The sequence below is a fragment of the Caloenas nicobarica genome, chromosome 6, assembly GCF_036013445.1.
Source record: "Caloenas nicobarica isolate bCalNic1 chromosome 6, bCalNic1.hap1, whole genome shotgun sequence".
NCBI classification, from domain to species: domain Eukaryota; kingdom Metazoa; phylum Chordata; class Aves; order Columbiformes; family Columbidae; genus Caloenas; species Caloenas nicobarica.
In genome coordinates this window covers 1,234,008-1,257,854 of record NC_088250.1, presented here as the reverse complement: position 1 = coordinate 1,257,854, position 23,847 = coordinate 1,234,008, and positions in this window count along the sequence as shown.

Below are 23,847 nucleotides of genomic sequence, written 5' to 3'. Positions count from 1 at the left end.
TGAAGTCCAGAGTTGCAATTCTGCTTGCTGTTCGTCTCCCGCCACATGAGATTCTGAACTCCACCATCTCATGGTCGCTGCAACCAAGGCAGCCCTCCACCTTTACTGCTTCAACCAGACCCTCCTTGTTAGTGAGGACGAGATCCAGCAGCGCACCTCTCCTAGTCCGCTCCTCCACCATTTGCATCAGAAAGTTATCATCAATGCACTGGAGGAGGCCCCTAGACTGTGGCCGGCTTGCTGAGTAGTCCTTCCAGCAAATATCAGGGTAGTTAAAATCCCCTATAACAACGAGAGCCTGTGGCTGTGAGGCCGCTCTAAGCTGCCCGTAGAAGGCCTCATCAACTTCCTCACCTTAATCTGGTGGCCTAAACCTTTCTGAAATTCTATCAAAGAGATGAGATGATGTCCGCCTTGACATGTTTTGGTCCTTCTGGACCTTCTGGGTGACCTTTTGGTCCTTTTGGTCCTTCTGGTCGACCGGCCCGGGTGGCACTTATGACATTGGCACGAAGAAACCCAAAAGAAAAGACAAATGCTACAACTGCAGTGAGCGGGCTCACCACGCCGAAGAATGCAAGCTCCCATGGCAGCCTCAAACATGCCATTTCTGCCGGAGCACCAGCCATGTGCTCGCCGGCTGCCCCAAAAGAGCTCAGCAGCGCAGCAGACAAACACCGGGAGGCTGACTTTTGCATTAGACATTTGTTTGTTGTGATAGTAACTCAAATGTTTCATTGAACGTTAAAAATCTGTTTGTCCTTTGAAGGACAGCGATGGGTTTTCTCAGGTAGAAGTAGCCTTCTTAGCTGTGCTCAGAGAAAACATAGATAAAGAATCATCACATTAGTACAAGAATTTACTAACCTCTTCGAAAAAGGGGGATCGATAGAGGGGATTAACTAACTAACACTTCAAGAACTAACACTTGGAGAACTAGAGCTAACCCTTAACCCACATCACAATTGCCTAGCCTTGCTCAGCTTTGTGTAACTTCTTGTATGAGAAACGGGAGCTCGCTGACGACTTGACAGGCCTTGCAAAGATAAAAAAACCCTAGCTGCATCCTTGGGTCAACTAGATAAGAGAAACTTGGGCCCAGGACAGGAGATCTGCCAGTTCTAACCAACTCATCAGTTTGAGTCCCAGCCAACTCAGCACACCAGGCCAGAGGTAAAAGTGTACAGCGAAGAAGACCCCGGTTCACCATCACTGCGCAGGCGCAACCAGGAGGGGCCGGAGGTGGAGGCTGTGGAAATGATTTCCCGGAAGTCATTGTGATAAGAACCGCCTTCTGGGGGACAGGTTATGGATATGCATAGGTGTTCCTAGAACTTTCGTGGATATGTAACACTTTACAGCATTTCACCAAGCTCACAGCTACTGGAAATTTACACAAGTCTTAGGTGGAATTATTTAGCCGTGTGTCCAGCACTTTCAATAAACACACCTTCTTTACAATCTCAAGGTTGTGAAGTCATTTCCACGCCTCAATTCAATGCTTTTTAGAGAGCTAGAAGAAAATATGCACCAAAAATGAGGGAAAAAAAAGTCTGAAAGCTGAAGAAAAAACAGCACTTCTTTAGAATCAGATTGGAAGCCACTCTGACCCACACTGCTAATGACTAAGGCACAACCAACCTAGAAGTTTCTTGCAAGTGTCGTACCAACACACCCAGAGCATCTCCATTTCTTTTTCCTCATTTTAAACTGGCAGATATTGATTTGTCCACAAGAAAATCCCCAACGTAAGCAAGACTCACTGCTCAGCACACCAGTCCTGCACTGACCTTGCCAGCAACAGGCATCCTGTTGAAGGTGTTCCATAATACGATTCCTGCCACAACTTGATCCCTGAGGTAGAAAATGACACCATTGCTGTTCTCTTCTCTTCTCTTCTCTTCTCTTTGGGACTCGAGGCACTGGGGGAAAACTTGGAGAAATGTCAGCTTCTGGTGCTTCTGCTTCTATTTCAGTCTCTTGATGGAAGAGATCTTGTCCCTAAAGCAAAGAGATGTCAAACATCCAGTGCAGAAAAGCAGCAGCAGCTCTTTGCCGGTGATGTTGAGAGCAGACTCAAGAGCAGGGCCCTGTAAGAGACTGAGGCGTTTTTCTCTGAGTTGCGTGCGGCAAAAGTAACTTTCAAGAAGACGAGAATGAAACGATCCTAACATGAAGCACAGCGCTGACCATTCCTGACTTCCAGCGGCAAAAGCAAAAGGCAGAACACTCTCCTTCTTTAAGGCAGCATACACAAAATAAAGATGCTTAGAACCACACCAACTCTTGTGTGCAAAACCTGATCATTTGATTGCTATGGAGGAAATTCAGCCTCCCTGGGAAAAGAAGTTTGAATTTGGGGAAATGACTTACCCGAGGTCTTCTTGGAGGAACGTTATGTTTTCCTCACATTTTACTATCAAAAGCAGCCTTTAAAGCTCGGTGTAGAAAAGAAGCAAACCGATGGATGTCTCCTGGAGCTCTTCAGTGCCATCGGACCAACTCTCTGGCCACTACACAGCGAGACACAAAAACCTTCGTGCACGGAGACAGCTCCCGAGCATGACTGTAGCCCTCCCTGATTGCTCCGTTGCATTTTTCAGCATGTCTTTTGCTGTTAATTTAGCAAGAACTCCTCCCGTTGGCAAATTACTGTTGGCAAACTACTGTCAACAAGGTGTCCTGGTTTTGTTAAAAAACATGTTTCTCTTTCAGTGAATTTTTCTGTCGGCTAAAGTCTTCGTACAAACTGTGCTTTCCTGAAAGCTAGCTACATGTTTTGGTAGACATAGCGATGGTATGCAAGATCATTGATAACGATGCATCTCGGGAGATGTGCAAGCAGGAGCTGAACTGCAACTGACCGACCAAGTATTGCATCCCATTCACGTGATACTTCATATAAAAGTGGGAGATCACGAGGATCTCGTCCCTTTTCCTTATGGCCCACATTGGGAGAGGACCTTGCGAGCTGTCCCTGCAAACCAAGGCCTAGTGACAGACTGAACCCAGTTGCGGCTGGCTGCAGAGTGCCGTCCAGGACTTTGGGTGCCGGCCCTGCATCTGCCGGAGCAGTTGCCGGGACTTTGAAGATCGGTTTGGTCTATTTGGTATTCTTTTCTCTATTTTTATTAGTAGCATTAGTAAAACATCTTTCATTTTTCCAACTCTCTTCTCTCTGACCTTCTTTCCCTCCCAATCGCCTGTCAATAGTGGGAAGCGGGGAGAGGGAGGGGCTGAAGGGGCAAGCGGGGAGAGAGAGGGTTGACAATACATCTGTCAGGGTTTTATTGTCACCTCGCAATCAAACCTCAACACAAGGCCAATGGGTTCGGACCCTATGTTAAGAGCCGTATTGCTCCTAGGAAGGAAGTGTCGATTTCGCAGAGAACATGTGCAGCAGATTAAAGAGAAGAACACATTGCTGTGCCGTCACCTTGAACTGGGCACCTGTTGCATTGCAAGTGGGGGGCTTATAGGAGTCAACGCAGCTGTGATTTGGGGCCCAGCAAATACCGTGTGTCAAAAGTGTTCCCAATCCAGCTGAGGAAACTCATGCTTCCCACAAAACGATTTGGGTATCTCGAGATGTACATGACTACCTTTCCGGCCACCACCCCAACTGACTTGTTGTGGCACAGCCCCGCAGCAGCAGAACGTGTTGCCGGTCGCCTCACACGTGATGAGCGCGGCTTGGACAGCTGTGGTAAGTTACTGGCTTTGTTCCGTGTCAATTTTACTCCTTTTGCTTTTCATGAAGTGAGGCTGTTTCATGCCCATTTCGTCATGAAGTTCGACTTCCCCTCAAAGTGCTGGCATCACCTTATCCCGGAGAAGGACCGCACTTTGAGCAGGAGGAATACCCCAGTCCAAGCCGGGTAAAGAAGGGCTCCGCTCCGGGGACGTGGCGGTGCCGTGCTCCGTCCTGAGCCCCCGGCCGATGGCGATTCGACTCCGCCCTTCCCCAGCTGAAATTCCCCGCAGGGCAACTCGGCAGCTGGATGCAGAGAAGAGACATGCTGCTGCTGCCCGGTGCTGCCCTAGTGACTGCAATTAGCTCTGGCTCTGTGCAGTGCGCCGGGGTGCTGGGGAAGAGGAGGATGCTGCGAAGGCTGCTGCCCAGGCCATGCAGCAGCCACAGACAGCCGTGGCTGGTCTGCAATGGGCCACACAGGCTCTTGGCTAACTGGGTTTATACCTGAGCCTCCCTCTATTTTTAGGCCCCGGAAACCCGGGGCGGAGGAACTCGCGTCTGAGATGAAGCTCTGCGTGGGTGGATTTCTTCTGAAGAGCAGCACTGTTTGTGGCCCTTGTCCCCGGTGTCTCAGGCCTGAACCTGCTCTCGTGACGCTGGAAGCCTTGTGCATCAGAGCCTTGCGCAGAGATGGATGAGGGCTCAGATTTCCAGCAAGGGAGCGAGAAGCCGGCTCTTCCTGACTTGGGAGAACCTCGGCGGAAGCGAGGGACCCCATCCCAGCACCACGTGTGTGTGCGCAGGGTCTCGTCTGTATCAGCTCATGTAGGTGCTCCGAAACACCCCCGCAGTGGGGAGGTTCCTTGTGAAACCAAGGTGATGCCGTATGGTGCAGGGATTAGGTCAACCAGGCCAAGTTGGCAATAGATGTGCAATGTTCAAAGTCCTTGACTTGAACAGGAGACAGGCGGGTGGGAAGGGAGCTTGAAGGGGGATGCAGCCAGACTGCCGGCTTGTGGCAGCACCAGCCCAGGGCTTCCCGCAACCAATGCCGGGACACCCCGAGGACAGAGATTGCCTGCACCCGTCTTTGTCCCGAGGTGGACCAGGAACTGATGAGCACGGGGGGAAAAGTGTCATTTTTTTTGGCTTTATTAGTTTGTAAAAAGCATCCAAGGCCGAGCAGAGGCTGGCAGCACCATGTCCTCAGGGCAGGTGAACGCCGCGGTCGCCGTCCACGCACCCGTCCCTCGAGTGCCACCCTGAGCCACTCCCTCTGGACGCTGCGCAGGCTCAGGACCAGCCGCATCTCCAGGGAGCCGCGCGGCGCTGGCAGCCGGGCTCTACTCCTCTTGCTGTCCCGCTATGCAGCTACAGCGGAAAGCCCTGCGCAGAGCCCGGAGCGCCCTCCTGAAGCGGGAAGGCCGTCGAGCCGGGGCGTGCGGGCGGGTGGTGATGCCTGTGGGGGTAGGAGAGCTGTAGGCGAGGGGCAGGGCGGGCGACCGACAGCCCCTGCCTGCCCCCGCCTCCGAGGGCTTCCCTCAGGGAGGGGTGGCTGGGGAGTGGCCCCCTGTGCACGCAGTGCCACAGGCCTGGCCCGGGTGCCGCTGGCTGGAACAGCCTGGACATTCCAGCCCTCACTGGGATGGTGCTCAACTTGGGGACGTACCTTGCTCATCCTCGGGCGCGTCCCTGCAGCTGGAGCATGACTGTGTATCACCTGTGTGCTGGGAGGCCACCTGCATGGAGACAGCAAGAGCACAGGGGATGGAGGGGATGTGGGTGCCATGGCACGGGGAGCACCGGGCATCTCCCTGCCGCACACAGCCCAGGCACCGCGCCGGCCTCCGGCGACTCGGGATGCCCGCTGCCGGCAGTGCACCACCAGCTCACCTGCTGCTGAGGATCCGGAGCCACGGGAGAAGCCACTGCATGTCCTTCGTCGTCCGCTGCTGGGGCAAGGTGGAGTGTGCCAGCATCTGCCGGAGGCTCTTGAGGCAACCAAGAAGCCACTTCCTCCTCGTTTGCTGCCGGGCAGACAATGGCTGTGCTGGGCTCTCCTTGATGGCCTCCAGACATTGGAGAAACCGTGTTTTCTCCTTCGGTGTGTTCAGCTGGGACGAGAAGGGCTGTGCTGGCCTCTCCCTCAGGCTCTCCAGCCAAGGGAGACTCGGTGGCGTCAAGTCCTGCGGCTGTTGGTGCTGCCATTGCCACATCGAAGCGCTGGGCCAGCTCCTGCTGTTCCACCGCTTGCTGGCCAGGTCCCGGGATCACAGCCAGAGCCCTGCGCGCGGCCTCACTGATGAGGTACTCCACAGTGTCCCACACAGCCACATCGTCCTCTGTGGGGCTGTGCTGGGCAGGTGCTGGGCTCTCTGCCTCTGCTGCCGCCTCAGTGTCAGTGCAGCTGGGCAAGCCAGAGCCCTCCTGGGGTTCTGCAGGGGCATCCTGGAGGTGCTCCTGGACCAAGGGGTTGACCCAGATGCTGTGGATGCTGTAGTCTTCACCCTGGCACCCCTCTTTGCTGTTCTCCTCTTCCAATTCTGCACGTTGGGCCAGCTCCTGCGGTTCCCCAGGCTGCTCGCCAGTTCCCTGGATCACAGCCACAGCCCTGCGCACGGCCTCACTGACGATGCGCTGGGCTGCGTCCCACAGAGCCGCGTCGTCGGCTGTGGGGCCCTGTGGGGCAGGTGCCGGGCACTCTGCCTCTAGTGCTGCCGCTGTGTTGGTGCTGCGGTGCCAGCCAGATCCCTCCTGGGGACCTTCATGGTGGTCCTGGAAGCGCTCCTGGACCGAGGGGGTGACCCAGGTGGTGTGCGTGGTCTGCTGGCCCAGGCTGTGGCTGACCTGTGGGCAGGAGGAGGAGGAGGACACATGGGATGGAGGCGGCATCCCCGGCCCCGTGGCAGCTGCGTGCGGCCCCGTCCCACCACCGGCCTCTCCATCCTGCCCCGTCCCTCACCTGTGGCCTATTGAGCAAGGGCGGCAGCCGTAAGGGCTGGGAGTGGGCGTTTGCCTCCTTGTCCATGGGCATCTTGAGCCTCGTCTGTTTCAGAGCTGACACGGGCACCCAGGGGAGATGCTGCCTCCTAAGAAGCTGCTGCCTCCTGAGAAGCTGCTGCCTCCTGAGAAGCCGCTGCCTCCTGAGAAGCCGCTGCTTCTGAACAGCTGCTGCCTCCTGAAGAAGCCGCTGCCTCCTGAGAAGCCGCTGCTTCTGAACAGCTGCTGCCTCCTGAGAAGCTGCTGCTTTCTGAGAAGCCGCTGCCTCCTGAGAAGCTACTGCTTTCTGAGAAGTTGCTGCCTCTTGAGAAGCTGCTGCCTCCTGAGAAGCCACTGCCTCCTGAGAAGCCGCTGCCTCCTGAGAGGCTGCTGCTTTCTGAGAAGTTGCTGCCTCTTGAGAAGCTGCTGTCTCTTGAGAAGCTGCTCTCCTGGGAGTGAGCACCCCAGGGCTCTTGCTCCTTTTATACCCCCACGGTCATTGCGCGCACCCCCATGTCACAATGGCCTCTGGCTAAGACGAGGCGCCCGCATCACAGAGCCCGGGCGGTCGCCACGGAGACACCCACCTGCGGGCCCAGCTGGGACTGGCTGTGCCCGGCGTGGGGCAGCCCCTGCTTGAAGGAGGAGGGAGCAGAGATTGGCAAGGGAAGCTGTCCCCAGCACACAGGACCCCATCCCCCAGCGCTTTACTCAGAGATGCTGTTGGCTGCTCCACTACACCTGCAAGAATCCGCATTCAGAGCTTGCTTGTAGGACAAGCCAAGGGCCACTCTACAGCCTCACCACACTGATTCTTTGTTTTCAACATGATCGTCGTTACTTTTCTGAAGGAAAATAAAGAAGCTACACGAGCCTTTGAAGAACTTGCTAAGGCTTTCATGTCAGTCCCTCCTTTAGGACTCCCAGATGTGAGTAAACCATTTCTTTTTGCTTACAGTGCTAGAAGCAAAAGGGGGACATTGGCTTTCCCCACCAAGGCTTCTGAAATATCAGGCTATACAGAATGATGTAGAAATCATCGTCATTAACATTGTCAACCCAGCTTCTTTCCTTAGCGGAAACATTGGAGAATCAGTTCATCATGATTGCCGGGAGACCATCGAAGCAACATACTCCAGTCGAGCAGATCAGGCAATGTAGGCCCACTGATGAATGGGGTGGGTGCCCTGGTGACAGAAGATACAGAGAAGGCAGAATTACTGAATGCCTTCTTTGTCTCTGTCTACTCTGCCGGAGGCTGTCCTGAGGAGCCCCGTACCCTTGAGGCCCCAGAGGAAGGCAGGGCAATGGAGGAGTTTGCCTCAGTTAATGAGGACTGGGTTAGGGACCAGTTAAGCAATCTGGACATCCATAAATCCATGGGTCCAGATGGGATGCAGCCGCGGGTGCTGAGGGAGCTGGCTGAAGTCATTGCTGGACCGCTCTCCATCATCTTTGCCAAGTCTTGGGAAACGGGAGAGGTGCCTGAGGACTGGAGGAAAGCAAATGTCAATCCGGTCTTCAAAAAGGGCAAGAAGGAGGACCCGGGCAACTCTAGACCAGTCAGCCTCAGCTCCATCCCTGGGAATGACTTGGATGAGGGAATTGAGTGTACTATCAGCAAGTTTGCTGATGACACCAAGCTGGGAGGAGTGGCTGACACGCCAGAGTGCTGTGCTGCCATCCAGCGAGATCTGGACAGGCTAGAGAGTTGGGCGGGGAAAAATTTAATGAAATATAACAAGGGAAAATGTAGAGTCTTGCATCTGGGCAGGAACAACCCCAGGTTCCAGTACAGTTTGGGGAATGACCTACTAGAGAGCAGCGTAGGGGAAAGGGACCTGGGGGTCCTGGTGGACAGCAGGATGACCATGAGCCAGCACTGGGCCCTTGTGGCCAAGAAGGCCAATGGCATCCTGGGGTGTATTAGAAGGGAGGTGGTTAGTAGGTCGAGAGAGGTTCTCCTTCCCCTCTACTCTATCCGGGTGAGACCTCATCTGGAATATTGTGTCCAGTTCTGGGCCCCTCAGTTCAAGAAGGATAGGGAACTGCTGGAGAGAGTCCAGCGCAGGGCCACAAAGATGATTAAGGGAGTGGAGCATCTCCCTTATGAGGAAAGGCTGAGGGAGCTGGGTCTCTTTAGCTTGGAGAAGAGGAGACTGAGGGGTGACCTCATCAATGTTTAGAAATATATAAAGGGTGGGTGTCACGAGGATGGAGCCAGGCTCTTCTCGGTGACAACCAACAGTAAGACAAGGGGTAATGGGTTCAAGCTGGAACACAAGAGGTTCCACTTAAATTTGAGAAGAAACTTCTTCTCAGTGAGGGTGACGGAACACTGGAACAGGCTGCCCAGGGAGGTTGTGGATTCTCCTTCTCTGGAGACATTCAAAACCCACCTGGACGCCTTCCTGTGTAACCTCACCGAGGTGTTCCTGCCCTGGCAGGCGGATTGGACTAGATGATCTTTCGAGGTCCCTTCCAATCCCTAACATTCTGTGTGATTCTGTGGAAGATCTAAAGGACAGTCCTATGGAAAACACTAAGAACTGCTTGATGGACACAAGCAGCTGTATCCTGAACGCTGAAAGGCATGCTGCTTCTGCTATAGCCATGAAGTGATGGAATCTGGACTTCCACCTCGAAGTACTTCTGCACAAAAGGCAGAAATAATCGCCCTTATTCGTGCTCTGCAACTAGCTCAAGGTAAAATGGTGAACATCTATACTGACTCGAGGTATGCTTTCGGGGTCGTGCATGCGCACGGAGCAATTTGGAAAGAAAGAGGCCTCTAGAACTCTCAAGGCAAACATATCAGACATGCAAATGAGATACTGAAGTTATCGGAAGCAGTTCAACTTCCTAAGAAGGTGGCAATCATGCATATCAAGGCACACCAGAAAGTGAGCTCGCAATTGGAAAAAGGGAACGAGCTGGCGGACAGAGAGGCAAAACTGGCAGCTAACCAAAAGGTAAGAAGAGAAAGTGCCCTAGTCCCCAACGGGCAGGTCTCTTTGGACGGTAAGCCAACTTCTTCTAGATTTCGAGGGATCATATAATTAGAAAGGCTGGGCTCACAGCCCACAGGGAAAACTTCTTGTTACCTCCTCTTTAGTTTGGCCTTTAGTAAGTGGGAGAGTCGGTCCGAAGAACAGTTTCTGCCTGAACATGGCCATCAGGGACCTGGAGAACAGAATGGACTGAGAGAAAGAACTGGACAATGATTTGGAGAGAGGCCTGAAGCAAGGAATTGTGTTGTGCAGGTCTCTCCGACCTGGGGGCTACAGGTGCTGTATGGACTCTACCTGCTTCCTGAGCCAAACTTGCCCCCAGCACCTGAGACGAATTGCGTTACAAAGGCCTCTCCGACCCGAGGACAAGAACTGCTGTCCAGAAGATGGATTTTCGCCTGGTGTTTGAGCCAGACTTGCCCCCCACCTCCTCCCTGTAACAAAGGCCAACGAAGAAGAGCATGCGCAGAGGCCCGCCAAGGGTCTTGAGGTCACCCAACAGACCGGTAAGACACCCCTGAACCGAGGCGACACAGGCGCAGACGGGCCCTGGCAAGCGAAGCGGGGACGCTTCGGGCCTGCGCAGTTAAGCCTGGATTGCGCAATAAAGGCAGAGATTGGCCTCGACCTATGGGAGTGACGGGGGTAAAGAAGCATAAAAGACAACTCCTGACGGGACATCATGGAGATCTCCCCACCAGAGGACTCTGAATCACAATGGAGGACCGGCAGGACACTCGTCACGGGATCGGAGACCAGAGGGACGCCTTTGGAGCTCGTTCGGTGGTAAACCCAGCCTCATTTTCCGCCTTTTCTTTTTACCTTTCCCTTTTCCTCTACTCTCTTTCTATCGCGTGCTGCTTTACGGGCAAATTAATAAAGTAACACTGCTTGATTGAATTATAACCCCTTGGCATTTTGGTTGCCTTAATTTTGCGCCTCGAGATCAAGGTAAACGAACCATCACGAGTCCATCACCGAATGGACCGTGACAGTAAGGGAAGAGCACAGAAAGGGCCATTGGGGTGCAGAAGCACTATATAAACATTTGATCAGAAAAGAATAGCGAGAAATTTGTATACTACCATAAGACGGGGGACACAGCAATGCGATCTTTGCCTGCAGACTAATCCTAAGAAGACAGCCGAGCCAGAAATGGGTCAAATTGGGAAAGGAAATGCACCTGGGCAACAATGACAAAGAGATTTTTCAGAACTCCCAGGAAAACTGGGGTACCAATATTTATTGGTACTATCTGATACCTTTTCGGGTTGGCCAGAAGCATTCCCCACGAGAACAGAAAAAGCGCGGGAGGTGACTAGAACACTAGTACAAGAAATAATACCAGGGTTTGGAGTTCTGGCTGTTATCTCCTCTCATAGAGGGCCATCTTTTATTTCAAAAGTTATACAGCAAGTCAGTCAGCACTTGGGAATAGGCTGGCAACTATATACCTCTGCTATGGGGTATAAATCTGAACAAAATCGGGAAATGTGTTTGGACTCGGAGTAGGGGTTTGGATGGGCCAGTACGTAACATCCAACCGGGAGATTATGTGCATGTGAAGTCTCTTGCAGAAAAGACTTTGGAAGCACAATAGGAAGGTCCATTTCAAGTCGTCCCGACATCCTTCACTGCTAAAGAACAGAACGCCCGGATCCATCATTCCCGAGTGAAGAAAGCCTGCAAAGCACCATGAAAGGTAACCCAGGTGCAACCTGGAAACCACACAGGTCTCCTGGCTCCCCTCCTTGACTTCCTATGTGTCGGGATGCTCTGATCTTGAGCTTGGTAGAAGCACTCCCTGAGTGTTAACCAACTGTCTTGGGCCCCTTTATCTTCAAGCAGCCTTGCCCACGGGATTTCCCCCAGCAATTGTTTGAAAAGGCCAAAGTTGGCCCTGCTGAAGTCCAGAGTTGCAATTCTGCTTGCTATTCGTCTCCCGCCACATGAGATTCTGAACTCCACCATCTCATGGTCGCTGCAACCAAGGCAGCCCTCCACCTTTACTGCTTCAACCAGACCCTCCTTGTTAGTGAGGACGAGATCCAGCAGCGCACCTCTCCTAGTCCGCTCCTCCACCATTTGCATCAGAAAGTTATCATCAATGCACTGGAGGAGGCCCCTAGACTGTGGCCGGCTTGCTGAGTAGTCCTTCCAGCAAATATCAGGGTAGTTAAAATCCCCTATAACAACGAGAGCCTGTGGCTGTGAGGCCGCTCTAAGCTGCCCGTAGAAGGCCTCATCAACTTCCTCACCTTAATCTGGTGGCCTAAACCTTTCTGAAATTCTATCAAAGAGATGAGATGATGTCCGCCTTGACATGTTTTGGTCCTTCTGGACCTTCTGGGTGACCTTTTGGTCCTTTTGGTCCTTCTGGTCGACCGGCCCGGGTGGCACTTATGACATTGGCACGAAGAAACCCAAAAGAAAAGACAAATGCTACAACTGCAGTGAGCGGGCTCACCACGCCGAAGAATGCAAGCTCCCATGGCAGCCTCAAACATGCCATTTCTGCCGGAGCACCAGCCATGTGCTCGCCGGCTGCCCCAAAAGAGCTCAGCAGCGCAGCAGACAAACACCGGGAGGCTGACTTTTGCATTAGACATTTGTTTGTTGTGATAGTAACTCAAATGTTTCGTTGAACATTAAAAATCTGTTTGTCCTTTGAAGGACAGCGATGGGTTTTCTCAGGTAGAAGTAGCCTTCTTAGCTGTGCTCAGAGAAAACATAGATAAAGAATCATCACATTAGTACAAGAATTTACTAACCTCTTAGAAAAAGGGGGATCGATAGAGGGGATTAACTAACTAACACTTCAAGAACTAACACTTGGAGAACTAGAGCTAACCCTTAACCCACATCACAATTGCCTAGCCTTGCTCAGCTTTGTGTAACTTCTTGTATGAGAAACGGGAGCTTGCTGACGACTTGACAGGCCTTGCAAAGATAAAAAAACCCTAGCTGCATCCTTGGGTCAACTAGATAAGAGAAACTTGGGCCCAGGACAGGAGATCTGCCAGTTCTAACCAACTCATCAGTTTGAGTCCCAGCCAACTCAGCACACCAGGCCAGAGGTAAAAGTGTACAGCGAAGAAGACCCCGGTTCACCATCACTGCGCAGGCGCAACCAGGAGGGGCCGGAGGTGGAGGCTGTGGAAATGATTTCCCGGAAGTCATTGTGATAAGAACTGCCTTCTGGGGGACAGGTTATGGATATGCATAGGTGTTCCTAGAACTTTCGTGGATATGTAACACTTTACAGCATTTCACCAAGCTCACAGCTACTGGAAATTTACACAAGTCTTAGGTGGAATTATTTAGCCGTGTGTCCAGCACTTTCAATAAACACACCTTCTTTACAATCTCAACGTTGTGAAGTCATTTCCACACCTCAATTCAGTGCTTTTTAGAGAGCTAGAAGAAAATATGCACCAAAAATGAGGGAAAAAAAAGTCTGAAAGCTGAGGAAAAAACAGCACTTCTTTAGAATCACATTGGAAGCCACTCTGACCCGCACTGCTAATGACTAAGGCACAACCAACCTAGAAGTTTCTTGCAAGTGTCGTACCAACACACCCAGAGCATCTCCATTTCTTTTTCCTCATTTTAAACTGGCAGATATTGATTTGTCCACAAGAAAATCCCCAACGTAAGCAAGACTCACTGCTCAGCACACCAGTCCTGCACTGACCTTGCCAGCAACAGGCATCCTGTTGAAGGTGTTCCATAATACGATTCCTGCCACAACTTGATCCCTGAGGTAGAAAATGACACCATTGCTGTTCTCTTCTCTTCTCTTCTCTTCTCTTTGGGACTCGAGGCACTGGGGGAAAACTTGGAGAAATGTCAGCTTCTGGTGCTTCTGCTTCTATTTCAGTCTCTTGATGGAAGAGATCTTGTCCCTAAAGCAAAGAGATGTCAAACATCCAGTGCAGAAAAGCAGCAGCAGCTCTTTGCCGGTGATGTTGAGAGCAGACTCAAGAGCAGGGCCCTGTAAGAGACAGAGGCGTTTTTCTCTGAGTTGCGTGCGGCAAAAGTAACTTTCAAGAAGACGAGAATGAAACGATCCTAACATGAAGCACAGCGCTGACCATTCCTGACTTCCAGCGGCAAAAGCAAAAGGCAGAACACTCTCCTTCTTTAAGGCAGCATACACAAAATAAAGATGCTTAGAACCACACCAACTCTTGTGTGCAAAACCTGATCATTTGATTGCTATGGAGGAAATTCAGCCTCCCTGGGAAAAGAAGTTTGAATTTGGGGAAATGACTTACCCGAGGTCTTCTTGGAGGAACGTTATGTTTTCCTCACATTTTACTATCAAAAGCAGCCTTTAAAGCTCGGTGTAGAAAAGAAGCAAACCGATGGATGTCTCCTGGAGCTCTTCAGTGCCATCGGACCAACTCTCTGGCCACTACACAGCGAGACACAAAAACCTTCGTGCACGGAGACAGCTCCCGAGCACGACTGTAGCCCTCCCTGATTGCTCCGTTGCATTTTTCAGCATGTCTTTTGCTGTTAATTTAGCAAGAACTCCTCCCGTTGGCAAATTACTGTTGGCAAACTACTGTCAACAAGGTGTCCTGGTTTTGTTAAAAAACATGTTTCTCTTTCAGTGAATTTTTCTGTCGGCTAAAGTCTTCGTACAAACTGTGCTTTCCTGAAAGCTAGCTACATGTTTTGGTAGACATAGCGATGGTATGCAAGATCATTGATAACGATGCATCTCGGGAGATGTGCAAGCAGGAGCTGAACTGCAACTGACCGACCAAGTATTGCATCCCATTCACGTGATACTTCATATAAAAGTGGGAGATCACGAGGATCTCGTCCCTTTTCCTTATGGCCCACATTGGGAGAGGACCTTGCGAGCTGTCCCTGCAAACCAAGGCCTAGTGACAGACTGAACCCAGTTGCGGCTGGCTGCAGAGTGCCGTCCAGGACTTCGGGTGCCGGCCCTGCATCTGCCGGAGCAGTTGCCGGGACTTTGAAGATCGGTTTGGTCTATTTGGTATTCTTTTCTCTATTTTTATTAGTAGCATTAGTAAAACATCTTCCATTTTTCCAACTCTCTTCTCTCTGACCTTCTTTCCCTCCCAATCGCCTGTCAATAGTGGGAAGCGGGGAGAGGGAGGGGCTGAAGGGGCAAGCGGGGAGAGAGAGGGTTGACAATACATCTGTCAGGGTTTTATTGTCACCTCGCAATCAAACCTCAACACAAGGCCAATGGGTTCGGACCCTACGCTAAGAGCCAGATTGCTCCTAGGAAGGAAGTGTCGATTTCGCAGAGAACATGTGCAGCAGATTAAAGAGAAGAACACATTGCTGTGCCGTCACCTTGAACTGGGCACCTGTTGCATTGCAAGTGGGGGGCTTATAGGAGTCAACGCAGCTGTGATTTGGGGCCCAGCAAATACCGTGTGTCAAAAGTGTTCCCAATCCAGCTGAGGAAACAGATGCTTCCCACAAAACGATTTGGGTATCTCGAGATGTACATGACTACCTTTCCGGCCAGCACCCCAACTGACTTGTTGTGGCACAGCCCCGCAGCAGCAGAACGTGTTGCCGGTCGCCTCACACGTGATGAGCGCAGCTTGGACAGCTGTGGTAAGTTACTGGCTTTGTTCCATGTCAATTTTACTCCTTTTGCTTTTCATGAAGTGAGGCTGTTTCATGCCCATTTCGTCATGAAGTTCGACTTGCCCTCAAAGTGCTGGCATCACCTTATCCCGGAGAAGGACCGCACTGTGAGCAGGAGGAATACCCCAGTCCAAGCCGGGTAAAGAAGGGCTCCGCTCCGGGGACGTGGCGGTGCCGTGCTCCGTCCTGAGCCCCCGGCCGATGGCGATTCGACTCCGCCCTTCCCCAGCTGAAATTCCCCGCAGGGCAACTCGGCAGCTGGATGCAGAGAAGAGACATGCTGCTGCTGCCCGGTGCTGCAATTAGCTCTGGCTCTGTGCAGTGCGCCGGGGTGCTGGGGAAGAGGAGGATGCTGCGAAGGCTGCTGCCCAGGCCATGCAGCAGCCACAGACAGCCGTGGCTGGGCTGCAATGGGCCACACAGGCTCTTGGCTAACTGTGTTTATACCTGAGCCTCCCTCTATTTTTAGGCCCCAGAAACCCGGGGCGGAGGAACTCGCGTCTGAGATGAAGCTCTGCGTGGGTGGATTTCTTCTGAAGAGCAGCACTGTTTGTGGCCCTTGTCCCCGGTGTCTCAGGCCTGAACCTGCTCTCGTGACGCTGGAAGCCTTGTGCATCAGAGCCTTGCGCAGAGATGGATGAGGGCTCAGATTTCCAGCAAGGGAGCGAGAAGCCGGCTCTTCCTGACTTGGGAGAACCTCGGCGGAAGCGAGGGACCCCATCCCGGCACCACGTGTGTGTGTGCAGGGTCTCGCCTGTATCAGCTCATGTAGGTGCTCCGAAACACCCCCGCAACGGGGAGGTTCCTTGTGAAATGAAGCTGATGCCGTATGGTGCAGGGATTAGGTCAACCAGGCCAAGTTGGCAATAGATGTGCAATGTTCCAAGTCCTTGACTTGAACTGGAGACAGGCGAGTGGGAAGGGAGCTTGAAGGGGGATGCAGCCAGACTGCCGGCTTGTGGCAGCACCAGCCCAGGGCTTCCCGCAACCAATGTAGGGACACCCCGAGGACAGAGATTGCCTGCACCCGTCTTTGTCCCGAGGTGGACCAGGAACTGATGAGCACGGGGGGAAAAGCGTCATTCTTTTATTGTTTTTATTACTTTGTAAAAAGCATCCAAGGCCGAGCAGAGGCTGGCAGCACCATGTCCTCAGGGCAGGTGAACGCCGCAGTCGCCGTCCACGCACCCATCCCTCGTGTGCCACCCTGAGCCGCTCCCTCTGGACGCTGCGCAGGCTCAGGACCAGCCGCATCTCCAGGGAGCCGCGCGGCGCTGGCAGCCGGGCTCTACTCCTCTTGCTGTCCCGCTATGCAGCTACAGCGGAAAGCCCTGCGCAGAGCCCGGAGCGCCCTCCTGAAGCGGGAAGGCCGTCGAGCCGGGGCGTGCGGGCGGGTGGTGATGCCTGTGGGAGTAGGAGAACTGTAGGCGAGGGGTAGGGCGGGCGACCGACAGCCCCTGCCTGCCCCTGCCACCAAGGGCTTCCCTCAGGGAGGGGTGGCTGGGGAGTGGCCCCCTGTGAACGCAGTGCCACAGGCCTGGCCCGGGTGCCGCTGGCTGGGACAGCCGGGACAGCCCAGCCCTCACTGGGATGGTGCTCAACTTGGGGACATACCTTGCTCATCCTCGGGCGCGTCCCTGCAGCTGGAGCTCGACTGTGTGTCACCTGTGTGCTGGGAGGCCACCTGCATGGAGACAGCAAGAGCACAGGGGATGGAGGGGATGTGGGTGCCATGGCACGGGGAGCACCGGGCATCTCCCTGCCGCACACAGCCCAGGCACCGCGCCGGCCTCCGGCGACTCGGGATGCCCGCTGCCAGCAGTGCACCACCAGCTCACCTGCTGCTGAGGATCCGGAGCCACGGGAGAAGCCGCCGCATGTCCTTCGTCGTCCGCTGCTGGGGCAAGGTGGAGTGGGCCAGCGTCTGCCGGAGGCTCTTGAGGCAACCAAGAAGCCACTTCCTCCTCGTTTGCTGCCGGGCAGACGATGGCTGTGCTGGGCTCTCCTTGATGGCCTCCAGACATTGGAGAAACCGTGTTTTCTCCTTCGGTGGGTTCAGCTGGGACGAGAAGGGCTGTGCTGGCCTCTCCCTCAGGCTCTCCAGCCAAGGGAGACTCGGTGGCGTCAAGTCCTGCGGCTGTTGGTGCTGCCATTGCCACATCCAAGCGCTGGGCCAGCTCCTGCTGTTCCACCGCTTGCTGGCCAGGTCCCGGGATCACAGCCAGAGCCCTGCGCGCGGCCTCGCTGACGAGGTACTCCACAGTGTCCCACACAGCCACATCGTCCTCTGTGGGGCTGTGCTGGGCAGGTGCTGGGCTCTCTGCGTCTGCTGCCGCCTCAGTGTCCGTGTGGCTGGGCAAGCCAGAGCCCTCCTGGGGTTCTGCAGGGGCATCCTGGAGGTGCTCCTGGACCAAGGGGTTGACCCAGATGCTGTGGATGCTGTAGTCTTCACCCTGGCACCCCTCTTTGCTGTTCTCCTCTTCCAATTCCGCACGTTGGGCCAGCTCCTGCTGTTCCCCAGGCTGCTCGCCAGTTCCCTGGATCACAGCCACAGCCCTGCGCACGGCCTCACTGACGATGCGCTGGGCTGCGTCCCACAGAGCCGCGTCGTCGGCTGTGGCGCCCTGTGGGGCAGGTGCCGGGCACTCTGCCTCTAGTGCTGCCGCTGTGTTGGTGCTGCGGTGCCAGCCAGATCCCTCCTGGGGACCTTCATGGTGGTCCTGGAAGCGCTCCTGGACCGAGGGGTTGACCCAGGAAGTGTGCGTGGTCTGCTGGCCCAGGCTGTGGCTGACCTGTGGGCAGGAGGAGGAGGAGGACACATGGGATGGAGGCGGCATCCCCGGCCTCGCGGCTGCTGCGTGCGGCCCCGTCCCACCACCGGCCTCTCCCTCCTGCCCCGTCCCTCACCTGTGGCCTATTGAGCAAGGCCGGCAGCCGGAAGGGCTGGGAGTGGGCGTTTGCCTCCTTGTCCATGGGCATCTTGAGCCTCGTCTGTCGCAGAGCTGACACGGGCACCCAGGGGAGATGCTGCCTCCTAAGAAGCTGCTGCCTCCTAAGAAGCTGCTGCCTCCTGAGAAGCCGCTGCTTCTGAACAGCTGCTGCCTCCTAAGAAGCCGCTGCCTCCTGAGAAGCCGGTGCCTCCTGAGAAGCTGCTGCTTTCTGAGAAGTTACTGCTTCTTGAGAAGCTGCTGCCTCTTGAGAAGCTGCTGCCTCCTGAAAAGCTGCTGCCTCCTGAGAAGCTGCTGCCTCCTGAGAAGCCGCTGCCTCCTGAGAAGCCGCTGCCTCCTGAGAAGTTGCTGCCTCTTGAGAAGCTGCTGCCTCCTGAGAAGCTGCTCTCCTGGGAGTGAGCACCCCGGGGCTCTTGCTCCTTATATACCCCCACGGTCACTGCGCGCACCCCCATGTCACAATGGCCTCTGGCTAAGACGAGGCGCCCGCATCACAGAGCCCGGGCGGTCGCCACGGAGACACCCACCTGCGGGCCCGGCTGGGACTGGCTGTGCCCGGCGTGGGGCAGCCCCTGCTTGAAGGAGGAGGGAGCAGAGATTGGCAAGGGAAGCTGTCCCCAGCACACAGGACCCCATCCCCCAGCGCTTTACTCAGAGATGCTGCTGGCTGCTCCACTACACCTGCAAGAATCCGCATTCAGAGCTTGCTTGTAGGACAAACCAAGGGCCACTCTACAGCCTCACCACACTGATTCTTTGTTTTCAACATGATCGTTGTTACTTTTCTGAAGGAAAATAAAGAAGCTACACGAGCCTTTGAAGAACTTGCTAAGGCTTTCATGTCAGTCCCTCCTTTAGGACTCCCAGATGTGAGTAAACCATTTCTTTTGGCTTACAGTGCTAGAAGCAAAAGGGGGACATTGGCTTTCCCCACCAAGGCTTCTGAAATATCAGGCTATACAGAATGATGTAGAAATCATCGTCATTAACATTGTCAACCCAGCTTCTTTCCTTAGCGGAAACATTGGAGAATCAGTTCATCATGATTGCCGGGAGACCATCGAAGCAACATACTCCAGTCGAGCAGATCAGGCAATGTAGGCCCACTGATGAATGGGGTGGGTGCCCTGGTGACAGAAGATACAGAGAAGGCAGAATTACTGAATGCCTTCTTTGTCTCTGTCTACTCTGCCGGAGGCTGTCCTGAGGAGCCCCGTACCCTTGAGGCCCCAGAGGAAGGCAGGGCAATGGAGGAGTTTGCCTCAGTTGATGAGGACTGGGTTAGGCAACAGTTAAGCAATCTGGACATCCATAAATCCATGGGTCCAGATGGGATGCAGCCGCGGGTGCTGAGGGAGCTGGCTGAAGTCATTGCTGGACCGCTCTCCATCATCTTTGCCAAGTCTTGGGAAACGGGAGAGGTGCCTGAGGACTGGAGGAAAGCAAATGTCACTCCGGTCTTCAAAAAGGGCAAGAAGGAGGACCCGGGCAACTCTAGACCGGTCAGCCTCAGCTCCATCCCTGGGAAAGTGATGGAACACCTTATCCTTGGTGCCATCTTAAGACATATCAAGGATAAGAGGGTCATCAGGGACAGTCAACATGGCTTCACCAAGGGGAAGTCGTGTTTGACCAACCTCATAGCCTTTTAGGAAGACGTAACAAGGTGGATTGACGATGGCAGAGCAGTGGATGTGGTCTACCTTGACTTCAGCAAAGCATTTGACACCGTCTCCCACAGCATCCTCACGGCAAAACTGAGGAAGTGTGGACTGGATGATCGGGTAGTGAGGTGGACTGCAAACTGGCTGAAGGAGAGAAGCCAGAGAGTCGTGATCAATGGGGCGGAGTCTGGTTGGAGGCCTGTATCTAGTGGAGTGCCTCAAGGGTCAGTTCTGGGACCAATACTATTCAATATATTCATCAATGACTTGGATGAGGGAATTGGGTGTACTATCAGCAAGTTTGCTGATGACACCAAGCTGGGAGGAGTGGCTGACACGCCAGAGGGCTGTGCTGCCATCCAGCGAGATCTGGACAGGCTAGAGAGTTGGGCAGGGAAAAATGTAATGAAATATAACAAGGGAAAATGTAGAGTCTTGCATCTGGGCAGGAACAACCCCAGGTTCCAGTACAGGTTGGGGAATGACCTACTAGAGAGCAGCGTAGGGGAAAGGGACCTGGGGGTCCTGGTGGACAGCAGGATGACCACGAGCCAGCACTGGGCCCTTGTGGCCAAGAAGGCCAATGGCATCCTGGGGTGTATTAGAAGGGAGGTGGTTAGTAGGTCGAGAGAGGTTCTCCTTCCCCTCTACTCTACCCTGGTGAGACCTCATCTGGAATATTGTGTCCAGTTCTGGGCCCCTCAGTTCAAGAAGGATAGGGAACTGCTGGAGAGAGTCCAGCGCAGGGCCACAAAGATGATTAAGGGAGTGGAGCATCTCCCTTATGAGGAAAGGCTGAGGGAGCTGGGTCTCTTTAGCTTGGAGAAGAGGAGACTGAGGGGTGACCTCATCAATGTTTATAAATATATAAAGGGTGGGTGTCATGAGGATGGAGCCAGGCTCTTCTCGGTGACAACCAACAGTAAGGGTTCAAGCTGGAACACAAGAGGTTCCACTTAAATTTGAGAAGAAACTTCTTCTCAGTGAGGGTGACGGAACACTGGAACAGGCTGCCCAGGGAGGTTGTGGATTCTCCTTCTCTGGAGACATTCAAAACCCGCCTGGACGCCTTCCTGTGTAACCTCACCTAGGTGTTCCTGCCCTGGCAGGCGGATTGGACTAGATGATCTTTCGAGGTCCCTTCCAATCCCTAACATTCTGTGTGATTCTGTGTAAGATCTAAAGGACAGTCCTATGGAAAACACTAAGAACTTCTTGATGGACGCAAGCAGCTGTAAGCCAACTTCTTCTAGATTTCGAGGGATCATATAATTAGAAAGGCTGGGCTCACAGCCCACAGGGAAAACTTCTTTTTACCTCCCCTTTAGTTTGGCATTTAGTAAGTGGGAGAGTCGGTCCGAAGAACAGTTTCTGCCTGAACATGGCCATCAGGGAGCTGGAGAACAGAATGGACTGAGAGAAAGAACTGGACAATGATTTGGAGAGAGGTCTGAAGCAAGGAATTGTGTTGTGCAGGTCTCTCCGACCTGGGGGCTACAGGTGCTGTATGGACTCTACCTGCTTCCTAGAGCCAAACTTGCCCCCAGCACCTGAGACGAATCGCGTTACAAAGGCCTCCCCGACCCGAGGACAAGAACTGCTGTCCAGAAGATGGATTTTCGCCTGGTGTTTGAGCCAGACTTGCCCCCCACCTCCTCCCTGTAACAAAGGCCAACGAAGAAGAGCATGTGCAGAGGCCCGCCATGGGTCTTGAGGTCACCCAACGGACCGGTAAGAGACCCCTGAACCGAGGCGACGCAGGCACAGACGGGCCCTGGCAAGCGAAGCGGGGACTCTTCGGGCCTGCGCAGTTAAGCCTGGATTGTGCAATAAAGGCAGAGATTGGCCTCGACCTATGGGAGTGAAGCGGGGGTGAAGAAGCATAAAAGACAATTCCTGATGGGACATCATGGAGATCTCCCCACCGGAGGACCCTGAATCACGACGGAGGACCGGCAGGACTCTCGTCACGGGACCGGAGACCAGAGGTACGCCTTTGGAGCTCATTCGGTGGTAAACCCAGCCTCATTTTCTGCCTTTTCTTTTTACCTTTCCCTTTTCCTCTACTCTCTTTCTATCGCGTGCCGCTTTACGGGCAAATTAATAAAGCAACACTGCTTGATTGAATTATAACCCCTTGGCATTTTGGTTGCCTTAATTTTGCGCCTCGAGATCAAGGTAAACGAACCATCACGAGTCCATCACCGAATGGACCGTGACAGTAAGGGAAGAGCACAGAAAGGGCCATTGGGGAGGAGAAGCACTATATAAACATTTGATCAGAAAAGAATAGCGAGAAATTTGTATACTACCATAAGACGGGGGACACAGCAATGCGATCTTTGCCTGCAGACTAATCCTAAGAAGACAGCCGAGCCAGAAATGGGTCAAATTGGGAAAGGAAATGCACCTGGGCAACAATGACAAAGAGATTTTTCAGAACTCCCAGGAAAACTGGGGTACCAATATTTATTGGTACTATCTGATACCTTTTCAGGTTGGCCAGAAGCATTCTCCACGAGAACAGAAAAAGTGCGGGAGGTGACTAGAACACTAGTACAAGAAATAATACCAGGGTTTGGAGTTCTGGCTGTTATCTCCTCTCATAGAGGGCCATCTTTTATTTCAAAAGTTATACAGCAAGTCAGTCAGCACTTGGGAATATGCTGGCAACTATATACCTCTGCTATGGGGTATAAATCTGAACAAAATCGGGAAATGTGTTTGGACTCGGAGTAGGGGTTTGGATGGGCCAGTACGTAACATCCAACCAGGAGATTATGTGCATGTGAAGTCTCTTGCAGAAAAGACTTTGGAAGCACAATAGGAAGGTCCATTTCAAGTCGTCCCGACATCCTTCACTGCTAAAGAACAGAACGCCCGGATCCATCATTCCCGAGTGAAGAAAGCCTGCAAAGCACCATGAAAGGTAACCCAGGTGCAACCTGGAAACCACACAGGTCTCCTGGCTCCCCTCCTTGACTTCCTATGTGTCGGGATGCTCTGATCTTGAGCTTGGTAGAAGCAGTCCCTGAGTGTTAACCAACTGTCTTGGGCCCCTTTAGCTTCAAGCAGCCTTGCCCACGGGATTTCCCCCAGCAATTGTTTGAAAAGGCCAAAGTTGGCCCTGCTGAAGTCCAGGGTTGCAATTCTGCTTGCTGTTCGTCTCCCGCCACATGAGATTCTGAACTCCACCATCTCATGGTCGCTGCAACCAAGGCAGCCCTCCACCTTTACTGCTTCAACCAGACCCTCCTTGTTAGTGAGGACGAGATCCAGCAGCGCACCTCTCCTAGTCTGCTCCTCCACCATTTGCATCAGAAAGTTATCATCAATGCACTGGAGGAGCCCCCTAGACTGTGGCCGGCTTGCTGAGTAGTCCTTCCAGCAAATATCAGGGTAGTTAAAATCCCCTATAACAACGAGAGCCTGTGACTGTGAGGCCGCTCTCAGCTGCCCGTAGAAGGCCTCATCAACTTCCTCACCTTAATCTGGTGGCCTAAACCTTTCTGAAATTCTATCAAAGAGATGAGATGATGTCCGCCTTGACATGCTTTGGTCCTTCTGGACCTTCTGGGTGACCTTTTGGTCCTTTTGGTCCTTCTGGTCGACCGGCCCGGGTGGCACTTATGACATTGGCACGAAGAAACCCAAAAGAAAAGACAAATGCTACAACTGCAGTGAGCGGGCTCACCACGCCGAAGAATGCAAGCTCCCATGGCAGCCTCAAACATGCCATTTCTGCCGGAGCACCAGCCATGTGCTCGCCGGCTGCCCCAAAAGAGCTCAGCAGCGCAGCAGACAAACACCGGGAGGCTGACTTTTGCATTAGACATTTGTTTGTTGTGATAGTAACTCAAATGTTTCGTTGAACATTAAAAATCTGTTTGTCCTTTGAAGGACAGCGA